The sequence below is a fragment of the Cervus elaphus genome, chromosome 23 (genome assembly GCF_910594005.1).
Source record: "Cervus elaphus chromosome 23, mCerEla1.1, whole genome shotgun sequence".
Taxonomy (NCBI): Eukaryota; Metazoa; Chordata; class Mammalia; order Artiodactyla; family Cervidae; genus Cervus; species Cervus elaphus.
The window spans coordinates 35,753,174-35,765,205 of NC_057837.1; positions in this window are offsets into that span (position 1 = coordinate 35,753,174).

The following is a 12,032-nucleotide window of genomic DNA, read 5'->3' on the forward strand; positions in this document are numbered from 1 at the left end:
CTGTTTGGGAAAGATGACCTAAGATCTCTTCCTGTGAGCATCCTGTGGGATTCTACCTAGATCTTTTATTGCACTGAGCACATGCTACCCATGATGGTGTAACCGACTGTGTACATCTCCCTTCTCTGAGATTATGAGCTTCTGAAAGTAAGAGGCATATCAAGCTAACCTTCGCTTTTCCCTGCAGCACATTTCTCAGTTCTTGTCTTATAGCTTAGTCCAGAGAAATGCTTTTTGACAGAAAAAGCAGACCATAGCCGTGGGTTTTTAAGGTCAAACCATTTTATGTTGTTGTGGTTGCTCAGTTGCTCAGTCATGTCTGACTCTTTGCAACCCCATGGACTGCAGCGTGCCCGCCTTCCCTGCCCTTCACTATCTCCTGGAGATTGCTCAAACTCATGTCCATTGAGTCACTGATGCCATCCAACCATCTTGTCCTCTGCCATCAGGGTCTTTTCTAGTGAGTCGGCTCTTCACATCAGGTGGTCAAAGTATTGGAGCTTTAGCTTCAGCATCAGTCCTTCTAATGAATATTCAGGATTGATTTCCTTTAGGATTGACTGGTTTGATCTCCTTGCAGTCCAAGGGCTGTCAAGAGTCTTCTCCAACACCACAGCTCAAAGGCATCAATTCTTCAGCCTCCTTTATGATCAACTCTCACATCCATACATGACTACTGAAAAAAATACAGCTCTGCAGATATTGTTGTGGGATTCTTCAGCCACCTATGATAGTTTTCCCTGGTGGCTCAGACCGTAAAGCATCTGTCTACAATGCGGGAGACCTGGGTTTGATCCCTGGGTCGGGAAGATCCCCTGGAGAAGGAAATGGCAGCCCACTCCAGTACTATTGCCTGGAAAATCCCATGGACGGAGGAGCCTGGTGGGCTACAGTCCATGGGGTCACAAAGAGTCGGACATGACTGAGTGACTCCACTTTCCACTATGATAGTTTTTGGTCTTCAGAAGTTAAACAATACAGTGTATAGAGAGAAACAGAAATGGAAAACATTAGAAATTGCTTCAGTCAGGATTTGAATATATTTTCTGAAAAGACAGATGAGAAAAGCAGAAGAGAAAAAATGGTTTTGGAACCGTTGGTCTACCAGTAATGAGGGAAGCAGACCTCATATGCTGTCCTATGAAAAAATAGTAACATATGTACCAGAAGGTCCATAGCAGATTTGTTTATAATAGCCCCAAACTGGAAACACCTAGAATATCCATAACCAATAAAATATAAATAAAATTATGGTGTATTCACACAACAGAATACTGCTCAACACAATAGAGCAAGTAGTGATACACAAAACAACACAGAGACAAAACGCTGAGTGAGAGGAACCAGACATGAGAAGTGTGTAGACTGTACAAAGAAACTTCCAGAAGATTCAAGAACAGTCAAAATGTTTGTTTGGTGGTAGATGTCAGGAAAGGTGGGGGAGGGCAGCATAACTGGGGAGGGGCCATAATGACTCCTCTAGGGTGCTAGAAATGTTCCATGTTCTGATCTGCGTGATGTTTATATATGGTGAGATCCAACAAATTCTTAATTTAAGATTTATGCAATACATACATTTATGTACTTTATTTTATATATATTCAGAAATGCTAATGTTTTTTAAATAAAGGAAAAAAAACACTGTTCTTTATTGAGTGCTTACTATGCGCCAGGTAAAGCGTTAAGCACGTGAGGCTTTAAAAATATTAAGCAATTTGCCACAAGTCACAGGTTCTGTGAGAGAATCTTGACTCAGACCCAAACTCTAAACTCCAAACCTCCGTGCTCTGTGGTCTCCGGTCTCCGGCCTCAGGGCTAATCCTCACTTTGCTGGAAGTTGGCCTTTCGGCCTGCGGGTCCTCCAAGCAGACCAGGTGGGCCGGGGAAGCGGCAGCCGTTTTGCCCTAAGTTGTCTATTTATTAACAATAAACCTCTGTTGCAGCATTAACAGGGCTGTTAAAACATTTCCTTTGCTGTTGGCTGAGTCAAGGCCTTGCCAAGTGGCGGGGACAGTGGCCTGACTGTTGAAGGAGGAACAGTGAATGGAGTTTTCAACAAGGCGGGGAGGGAAAAACAGAACACACATTCTTTGTGGGATTTCTTCATGTTTGAAGTTCATTCTGGCCCGGTGCTCTCTAGGGGAAAGAAAACCTCACTCAAATGAGGTTTCAGAATGCATTTCTCCTCCATCTGCTGTTCTCTCCATTTGTCTTAATTCCCTTAGTTTCATTTGTTAGAGTTCTGAAGTTGAACTTACAGACCTAAAGAGTTATTAACATTTAGTGAATGGACCCTGATTATCTTAATATTTATTAAGGAGGGGGTTCAAGTATACGAATCACAACACTCATATATTCTCATGAAATGGAGGAAAAGAGAAACCCACCCTGGCTCAGGGTCCGTGAAACCCTGACTCCTGCGTCTCTGCTTCCTGTTGTCCAAAGGGCTGGTCTCTGGGGCTGCCATCTATGTGCTGGAGAATTTCTGGAATCTTGCTCTCAGGAAATTCTGAGAGGAGATTCCCACCTGGTCTTGCTCCAGATAGCACCCCTGACAACTCACTTAGGACTCCATCTAGTCGGGCAGATCCTGGAGAAATTCCACTTTCTCCCTTTCAGGTCCTGGAATCTGACCTGACAGACAGTAAGACCAGAAAACGAGGCTGTAAGGGGCTTGGTGGCCTTCTTAAGAGTGTTACCTTGGGCAAGACCCTCGGTTTCTATGAGCTTCCTGAGGTTTTGGCTACAAAGTGATGCTATACTAGGCATACACCAGAAAGGTAATTTGCATAGATGAGTGCTTTGAACTTTTGGAAGAAACTCACTGAGGAATGATTCTGATGATGGCTGATTTAATAGAAGCAGCTGAAAGTCTGAGTCTTCACCCCACTCCCCACCCCCAACTCCAGATAAAATATGACAACAGCTTCGATGCCACATATATACTTAGTGACTTTATTTTTTTTACTTGGTGTAAACTAGGCCTATAAAGGCCTAGTCTTCAAACTCTGCTGTGTTCCAAAGATCAGTTAAATGTGAGTACTTTTAAATGAGTCCTTATTGGAAATGGACAACCTTAATAAAGGTAACCAAAATCCTAATTTTCCAAAGCCTGAACTGATTCCTGTTGACATAAATTCAAATCGCCTTTCATTCACAAATTCAGTGTTTCAGAAGTATATGGTAGAGCCTGGTTGTTTCTCTATTACCTGGGTCGGCATGGCCCTGGGACTCTAATGGGACATTCCTTCCCATTCTGGTCCTGCTGCTGTTTTTGCCACCTGTGTCTTTAATTACACTGGGAAATCCTTAAACTCTCTGTCCCTCTAGACTCCAGGCAGCCCAGCCAGTCAACCAGCTGGGCCCAGAGATAAGCACTAGTTTTTGTCTCTGGGCTAGGTCGCTGGTCAGGTTGTGTACCAAGGTTTTTTGTTTTTTTTGCTTTTTACTGCTGCTCTAGGGTATTTTTAATATTTATTTATTTTACTTTTTGTTGTTGAGTGGGCTCTTCTCTAGTTGCAGTGAGCGGGGTTATTCTCTAGTTGTGGTGTGTGGGCTTCCCATTGCAGTGGCTTCTCTCTTGTTGCAAAGCACAGGCTCTAGGGCACGCAGGCTTCAGTAGTTGCAGCACTTGGGCTCAGCGGTTGCACTTCCCCGGCTCTAGAGCACAGGCTCAATCGTTGTGGTGCATGGACTTAGTTGCCTCATGGCATGTGGGATCTTTCTGGATCAGGGATCAAATTCATGTCCCCCGCCCTAGCAGGGAGATTCGTTACCACTGAGCCACCAGGGAAGCCCTCTAGGATAATTTTTAAAATCAAATGAAAGCAAGCTATGTTAAGTCTGGGCCTAAGCAAAACATCTCAGCACAGGGCTCTGACCAGAATCTGGAGTTCTGAACAGAAATTATGTTGAACCCTGATTGGTTTTTGTTCCTTCTCCCTTGGTCCAGTAGGTGGCACTCCTGAGCGAGGCTTCTTGGCTGAGGTGGTGGACTCAGTCCAGACTGGGCTCCTATGTCCATAGCAGGTGGACAACTGGGAGTCTCTGCCTTCGATGAGTGGGGAGCACGTCCTGTCCCTGTCATCTGAGTGGGGAAGGGTGTGAAGGCACTCAGATGAAAGGGAACACAGTGACACCCAGTGATGTTCCGAGAAAGGGGTTGGAGTGGTGGTGGGTATCTCACCGGAGGATGAGGACTCCTGCTACTCCAGAGTCTACATGCCTCAAGCTCCTGTGGGCAATACTGTTAGATCTTTAAATAAACATTGAGTTGATCTAGAACTTTCCATTCTGCTGCTGCTAACTAATCTCTTCAATCCAGACCTTACCTCCCTCAATCACCATCCTGTCTGCCCTTTGTGTGAGGGACCACATCGTCTGCACCTGGGACCTCTTCCAACTTTCCAGGGAGGGGAAGGTGCAGGGGCAAGTGGCCTGAGACTCACGTACTCGGCAGACAGGCTCATGTGGTAGGGCCAGAACAGCAAGGCAACTCCTCATTGCCTTATTTTCACCATCTCTTAGCTGCTTTTTTTGATAAGGAAATGGTTTCCAAGTGGCTCAGACGTTAAAGAAACCGCCTGCAATGCAGGAGACCTGGGTTCGATCCCTGGGTTGGGCAGATCCCCTGAAGGAGGTCATGGTAATCCACTCCAGTATTCTTGCCTGGAGAACCCCCATGGACAGAGGAGCCTAGCGGGCTACAGTCCATGGGGTGACAGAGTTGGACACAACTGAATGACTAGGCACATCCACATTTTCAAGACTGAGCTGCTTCAGCTTGTAAACCCCGGGGTACTTTTACCTGGTGGAGTGGGGGCAGCCAACCCACAGAGGGCCAGCCCTCAGGGTGTGGAAATCAGATCTGCAAACAGATTCACCAGGGAGCTATCAGCTCCATGAGCCCTTGTGCTGTGCTTATTTGCTTGGTCTTGTCCAGCTCTTTGTGACCCCATGGACTGTATAGCCCAACAGGTTCCTCTGTCCACGGGGATTCTCCAGGCAAGCATACTGGAGTGGGCTGCCATGCTCTCCTCTGGGCCATGAGCCCTTGGAACCATGTAAAATATTGCTTCTGATGGCAATGAAAAGCCTAAAAAACCCACCAGAATTGGGCTACATCTTTCATTTGTTCCATCCCAGTGAAGACCAGGGTTTCTCAGCCGCAGGACTATTGATGTCTGGGATGATAAGTCTTTGTTGTGGGAGCTCTCCTGTGCTCTGTATCATGTTGAAATCCTTGGCCTCCACCCACCAGATGCCAATAGCTCCCCACTCCAGTTGTGACCCCAAAGGTCTCTAGACATTGTCAAATATCCCCCTGACCAGCTGGAAAACCCAAAGTCTAGACTAATATCTTTTGTGGGGTGCCCTGTGGTTCATATTTGTGCTTTTACTCCATACAGTGAGTTCACGCTCCTTTGCCTATAGTATTCAAGTACATCTCTTTTTCAAAAATCTTAATTTAAAAAAATGACAGTAAGTGGGCGCTGAGAAAGTGTCAAGTTTTGATATTGCCCAACCTGGACGACATGATTGGCACCTTTTATTACGGCTTACACTTTGTGAATGGAAGCCTTTACCTTGTGGGTTCATCTTCTTGTTATTATTTATTGTCATTATTATTGTTATTGCCATTTCTGCACTGTCTTGATGGCTGGCTTTTGGGTTCTGCATTCTTCTACTCCTTTCTCCCCTTTCCTCTTGCATTCGCTGTTTCTCCCCCTTCCCATTCTCTAAGCAATTACTTCCATTTCTAAATATATCAAAGCATGTCACCCACGCCAGTCTCATGGCCCCAAAGCACCTCATAGGGATAATACCTTGATAACTAACGTTTAGTGATAATTACTCTGCAACAGCTGTGTTGTGAGGGGCTGGTGTGAAAAGTTAGTGAGGTGGGGAAAAGCCACATTCAAGTCTCTGTATGGTCTTTCCCAGGGCTTCCCGGGTGGCACAGCAGTAAAGAATCTGCCAGCCAATGCAAGAGACATGGGTTCCATCCCTGAGTCAGGAAGATCCTGTGGAGAAGGAAATGGCAACTCACACCAGTATTCTTGCCTGGGAAATCCCATGGACAGAGGAGCTTGGCAGGCTGCAGTCCTTGGGATCACAAAGAATCAGACACGACCGAGTGACTGAACACTACTATTAATACTACGCTTTTTCCCACAATGGCAGCCCACTCCAGTATTCTTGCCTGGAAAATCCTATGATGGAGGAGCCTGGCAGATTACGGTCCATGGGGTCTGCAAAGAGTTGGACACAACTAAGCAACTTCACTTTTTCCCACACAGTAGTTTAATAGTCAGGCAGAAGAATCTCCAAGCCATCCATCCTGGTGGAGGACACCCCATGGCTGTGACACCTCTGCCTGCCTCCCTCACTAACCCAGCCCCTGGGACAGTGGGGTGGCTTCTCTGGTTGGGAAGGGTACTGGACATGCTCAACTCTGCCTGGGTTTGGAGGGTTGAGGAGCCAGCACTCTGCTGGGAGCAAGAGACACCCACTCCATCTCTCTAATAGCTTCACTCCTACCCCTTCCAGCGCTCATGGCTGCAGACCCCTCTGTCTGGGCTTCGTGAGTCTCTCTCTGGCTGATCCACAAACAACCTGGCCTCTTCCCACGGTACAGCATCCACTGAGCGTGTGTTCGCCTGAGCTCCGAGGCAGCCCGGGGCTGCTGCTTGGCGCTTGTCCTTCATGGAACATTTGATTGCCAGGCATCTCCAAGGTCAGGAGCTAAAGTTGGCAGAGGAACTACTGTTTCAGTGGTTTCTCCCTCCTCTGAATTACTTTTCTTTTAAAAATAAGTTTTTAAACATAAGCCCTCAATTCTATGCCAAGCCACAGAGTTCAATTTAGCATTTTGGGGTAGCTATTTTAATTTATTTTTACCTTGTACACCCGAGCACGCTATCAGGAGCAGAGCATCAAGAACTGGGCATTATTCTCTTGTGACAGATGTGACTGAAAGGACATGAAATATTTCTTTTAATCTTCCTTTTATAGACTCAATGACTATTTTCCTTTGCAATAATCTTATTTGTTTCAAGGTGACGCCATGTCTCAGCATATATTTTAAAACACCTCTTGGAGTTTCCAGAAGGCTGATTACAAGCTTACACAAGGAAAACAAGGTCATTATTTTATTATCTCATTTTTTTTAATAGATGAAACTTTCATATCTTTTTTCATTACCTTTAAAAAATTTTTTATTGGAGTATAGCTGCTTTACAATGTTGAGTTAGTTTCTGCTCTACAGCACACGTATACATGTATCCTCGCTTTTTTGAATTTCCTTCCCATTTAGGTCACCACAAATCACCGAGTTCCATGGGCTGTGCAGTCGGTTCTCATTAATTATCTATCTGATACGTAGTCGTATATACATGTCAGTCCCAATCTCCCAATTCACCCTACCCTCCCTTTCTCTCCTTGGTATCGTACATTTCTTCTTTACATCTGTGTCTCTACTTCTGCTTTGCAAATAGATTACCTTTTCCCCACATCAAGTATCATTTCAAATTTTCTTTTGAAAGTTTTGAGATTCATTCTTGTGGTTAATGAAAAGCAAGGCCGTTTCTAAAAGTAATTTTCCACACATACGTTCTGAGGAAACCTTAATTGCATATGTAGGTTTAGGAATTTTGGTGTAAAAACACAAGTCCCATGGCCTTGGAGATGAACTTCATAAACTTCATAGACTCTCTTCCAATTGTTGTGCCAGAAGCGATTTCATTTGTCACGAGTTTCTAGCTCTGACTGCTTTACTTAAAGAGGAATTAGGAAAGCAAGCCACAGAGCAGGTCACCTGGAAGTTAAGGAGATTAATCTTAAATAAGTTGAGAGGAAGCCCAGGAAACTTAAATCAATGCTATGGGACACTTTTGATGTTTAGTATGTTGCTCTGTATTCATCAGGAACGGGATAGGAGGGTGGAAGTTGGTGATCGGTAAATTAGGGACCACAGGCCCTGTGTACAGTGGGTTCTGCACTGCACAATGGGTGTATGGACAACGTAGAACTGTACGGACAACAGCTATAGCGCCACCCGGGGTTGTCTGGGTGACAACCTCCAAATGAACTGAGAGAGAGGTGTGATGACAATGGAATTTCTAAAAGTAGCAAGGCCTGGCTAGAAAGCTTCCTTCATCAAAAAAGTCAGAAAAATTCTTAGAGTTTGACAGTTTAAATGAAAGTTTAACAGAGGACATGGCTACGTGATTGCTGTAGTTTAGGGGTTCAGGGCCTGGGCTTGGGGATCCCACAGACTTGAATTTGATTTCTGACTCTGTCACTTGGTAACTGTGTGACCTTAGGTGAGTTATATACATTTTCATCAGTTAAAAAAAAAGAAAAAGGGAAGAGCAAAGGGTATTACCCAGTAGGGTTGCTGTGAAGATCAAAAAAGATAATGTCTGCAGAGCACTTGAAAGTGTGCCTGGCACAACACAACTGTTTAATAAATGCAACCTGGTTTTATTGTCAGAAGTTGGAGAATCCACTAACTTCCTGGTACAGGGCCCCTGGACTCAGAGTCCACGATCCTACCAGCTTGAGCTGTCCCCAGGCTGCTGGTTGTCCCACCTGAGATTCCATTTTTCACAAGGCACTTTCAAGAGTGCATTAAAAATTATCTCCATGGTGGCAATAGAACCATAAAATCCTACAGCTGGTGGTAACACAGATGCAAACACGAAAGAACCAGATGTCCAACCTTCCCAGTGCTCAACCAATGGCAGAGGGGGGACACGAAACTCATCTGGGTCCTGCCTGGAATCTGAAGGCTTCCTGTGTGATTCAGATGATGGCCTTTGCTTTCTGATTATTCAAACATCATCAGGAGCCCAATAGAGAACTAAAAAGAAGAGGTAACCAGGGTTGGGGAATAGGGACTGGAGGGAAGAGACGTAATAGTTTCTTATCAACATGCCTTGCCTGGGCAGCCAGATTTGTTTGAGCTGTGAAATAATATTTATTCTGTATGCCACTGACCAAGCTCAGTCATTGCTCTATTTCTCTACTGGAGATTTTCTTTTTTCAAATTTTAACTCATTCTGCTTAGAGGGTAACAAACATGTAATGAACTCAGTGATGAATTCAGAAAGGATTCAGAACATTAACTATGCCCACAGGACTCTGAATCCCTCCATGCTGGTCCCAGGGTCTCCTCTGTGGATTCACCTGTCCATCATTTGGACAGAAAGGTAGCATCTCACTGGGTCCCAGTGAGACTCCTTCCAAGCCAGGATGGTTTTGTATCAAACACCCAACTGAGGGCAGTCTGACTAAATCTAGATCGTGATTGCATTATTAAACATTTTTAATGATATGTCATATTTAACCTAAATGTATCAAAAATATTATGTTTTCATATAATCAGTATGAACATTATTATCAATAATATATTAATGATATGTTGCTCCTGATAATATATTCAAGATACTATTTACATTTGTTGTTGTTGTTCAGTTACTCAGTCATGTCCAACTCTTTGCAACCTCATGGACTACAGCACACCAGGCTTCCCTGTCCTCCACTCTCTCCTGGAGTTTGCTCAAGTTCATGCCCATTGAGTTGGTGATGCTATCTAACCATCTAATCTGGTATTTTCATTTGAAAGTGAAAGTGAAGTCGCTCAGCCATGTCTGACTCTGCAACCCCATGGATTGTAGACCACCATGCCCTTCCATCCATGGGATTTTCCAGGCAAGAGTACTGGAGTGGGTTGCCATTTATCCTTGAAGTCCAGTGTGCATCTTATGGGCTTCCCTGGTGGCTCAGACAATAAAAAATCTGCCTGCAATGCAGGGGACTTGGATTCCACTTCTGGGTCAGGAAGATCTCCTGGAGAAGGGAATGGCTATCCACTCCAGTGTTCTTGCCTGGAAAATCTCATGGACAGAGGAGCCTGGTGGGCTACAGTCCATGAGGTCGTGAAGAGTTGGACACGACTTAGCGACTAACACTTACCTATAGCACATTTCAAGAGACCAGTGCCCACTGTTTTGGACTGTGAAGTTATAGATGGATAAACAGAGGTTTAGGGATTAATGTTACTTCTTGCCTAAGATCACGCAGCCAACGCTTTGCAGAAGAAGAAATTCAGGCAGATCGTCAGTTTGACATGTAGGCATACATAGATCATGACTGAACTTTATTTTTAAACTCCTTCTGAAACAGGCCTTATCTCAAGAAGGTATTTTTGTGTTTCAGTTTCCTAAATGTGTTTCTGGATAAGTTGGACATGGGAAAGTGATGAAGATAGGACCTGGAGTAACTGAGATTTCTCAGCCGGGAAGCCTGGCGCTGGCGGCTGGTATGTCCTGGTCCACTTATCTCAAGAGCATACAGGTTTGAGAAGAGTGTAAGGAATTCCCTTTGGAAGTGCAACAGACAGAATCTGCTTAAAAGATAAGGACTTGCAGAAACACAGAGGCACGTGCCTTGGAGTCACTGGGCAGCTGCCCAAGAAGTTGTCAAGGTCAAGGAAAGGAGCCAGACTTCCTGGACTTAGGTAGGTTCAGCTATGATGCTGCTCTGGGCCCTTCTCAGAGTATCACCTGCTTTTCCACGACCCTCCCTCACACTGGCCAGGATGCATGGTGAGAATAGTTATCCATGCTGGAAACAGAAGCAGTGGACCCAGAACCCCATGTCTTGTTTTACTCATATGGGCTCGGCGTGACCGTGAAAAGCTACTGTCATGTTGTGAGCTTAAGCTTTTTCTCACTCACAAAATGGGACTAGTGATACAGACCTCAGAGGGTGGTTGGGAGGATTAACAAAAAGACTCTGAATCACTTGGTATTGTACCTGGTGAAAGAATAAATGTCAACAACAATAAGGGCAGGGACCGGGAAGAGACTCACACACAACGCACATACTCATGCACACAAACACACACAAACATATACACACGCACAGAAACACACACAAACTCACATACATACACACATAACTCCCCCACAAACTCACACTCACAAACACACACACAAAGATACACACACAACCACCCTACAAACACACACACACACAGAAATATAAACACACACAGACTGACACACCTGTCAACCCAGGTTGTCATTGTATTTGGGGTGTTGATGTAACATAGTATCAGTTACTTGCAGGCTGATTAAGGTACCTGGGAGCTGGTTTACACACAAAGGGAGTGAAAAAGCAGAGGTCTTTCTATCAAAAGCAGATAAGCTAACAGAATAGCCTTGCTTGCGGTTTGCATTCAGGCCAGAGCTTTGCTGACTCCTGGCCCAGCTATGCGTTCCCCTCCTGTTGCATGGCGAAGTCAGCCACTTGAAGGTGCATAAAAAAAGCAAAATAAAATTCTAAAGGAAATACCACAGTAGTTACAGCATGTGTCCCGAGATCTCTGAAACTTCGTCTGAAGCTGTCCTGGTTATTCATGTGGTTTATTGGCCACATAGACCCATGTGCTGTGGGTTGCTCAGTCCTGTCCGACTCTTTTTCGACCCCCTGGGCTGTAGCCTGCCAGGCTCCTCTGTCCATGGAATTTTCCAGGCAAGAATACTGGATTGGGTTGCCATGCCCTCCTCCAGGGGATCTTCCCGAGCCAGGGATCGAACCCAGGTCTCCTGCATTGCAGGCAAATTCTTTACCAACTGAGCCACCAGGGAAGCCCTTCTAGACTCTGTATGGAGACAAATCAGCTGCCTTGCTAAGTGGGTGAGTCTTCCTTCTTGGCCAGAATCTGGAGAAGAACACATGTGCTGGCATCAGACAGACCTGCTTTCAAACCCTCACTCCATGGCTTTGTACATGCTTCTCCAGGCAGATGAGTTATGCCTCTCAGATGTGGGTCCCTACTCAGCAGAGTGACTGAGATGCTTACAGTTTAGGTGATGGTCTAAGGCTCAGGTTCTGGAGTTAGACTTGCCTGGCAGTTCTGCTCCATGACTTAGAGTTGTGTGACCTCTAAGTGTCAGTTTTCTCTCCTGTTCAAGTCTTTTTCTTTTTGACTTACTTCACTTAGTATGATAAATTCTACGTCC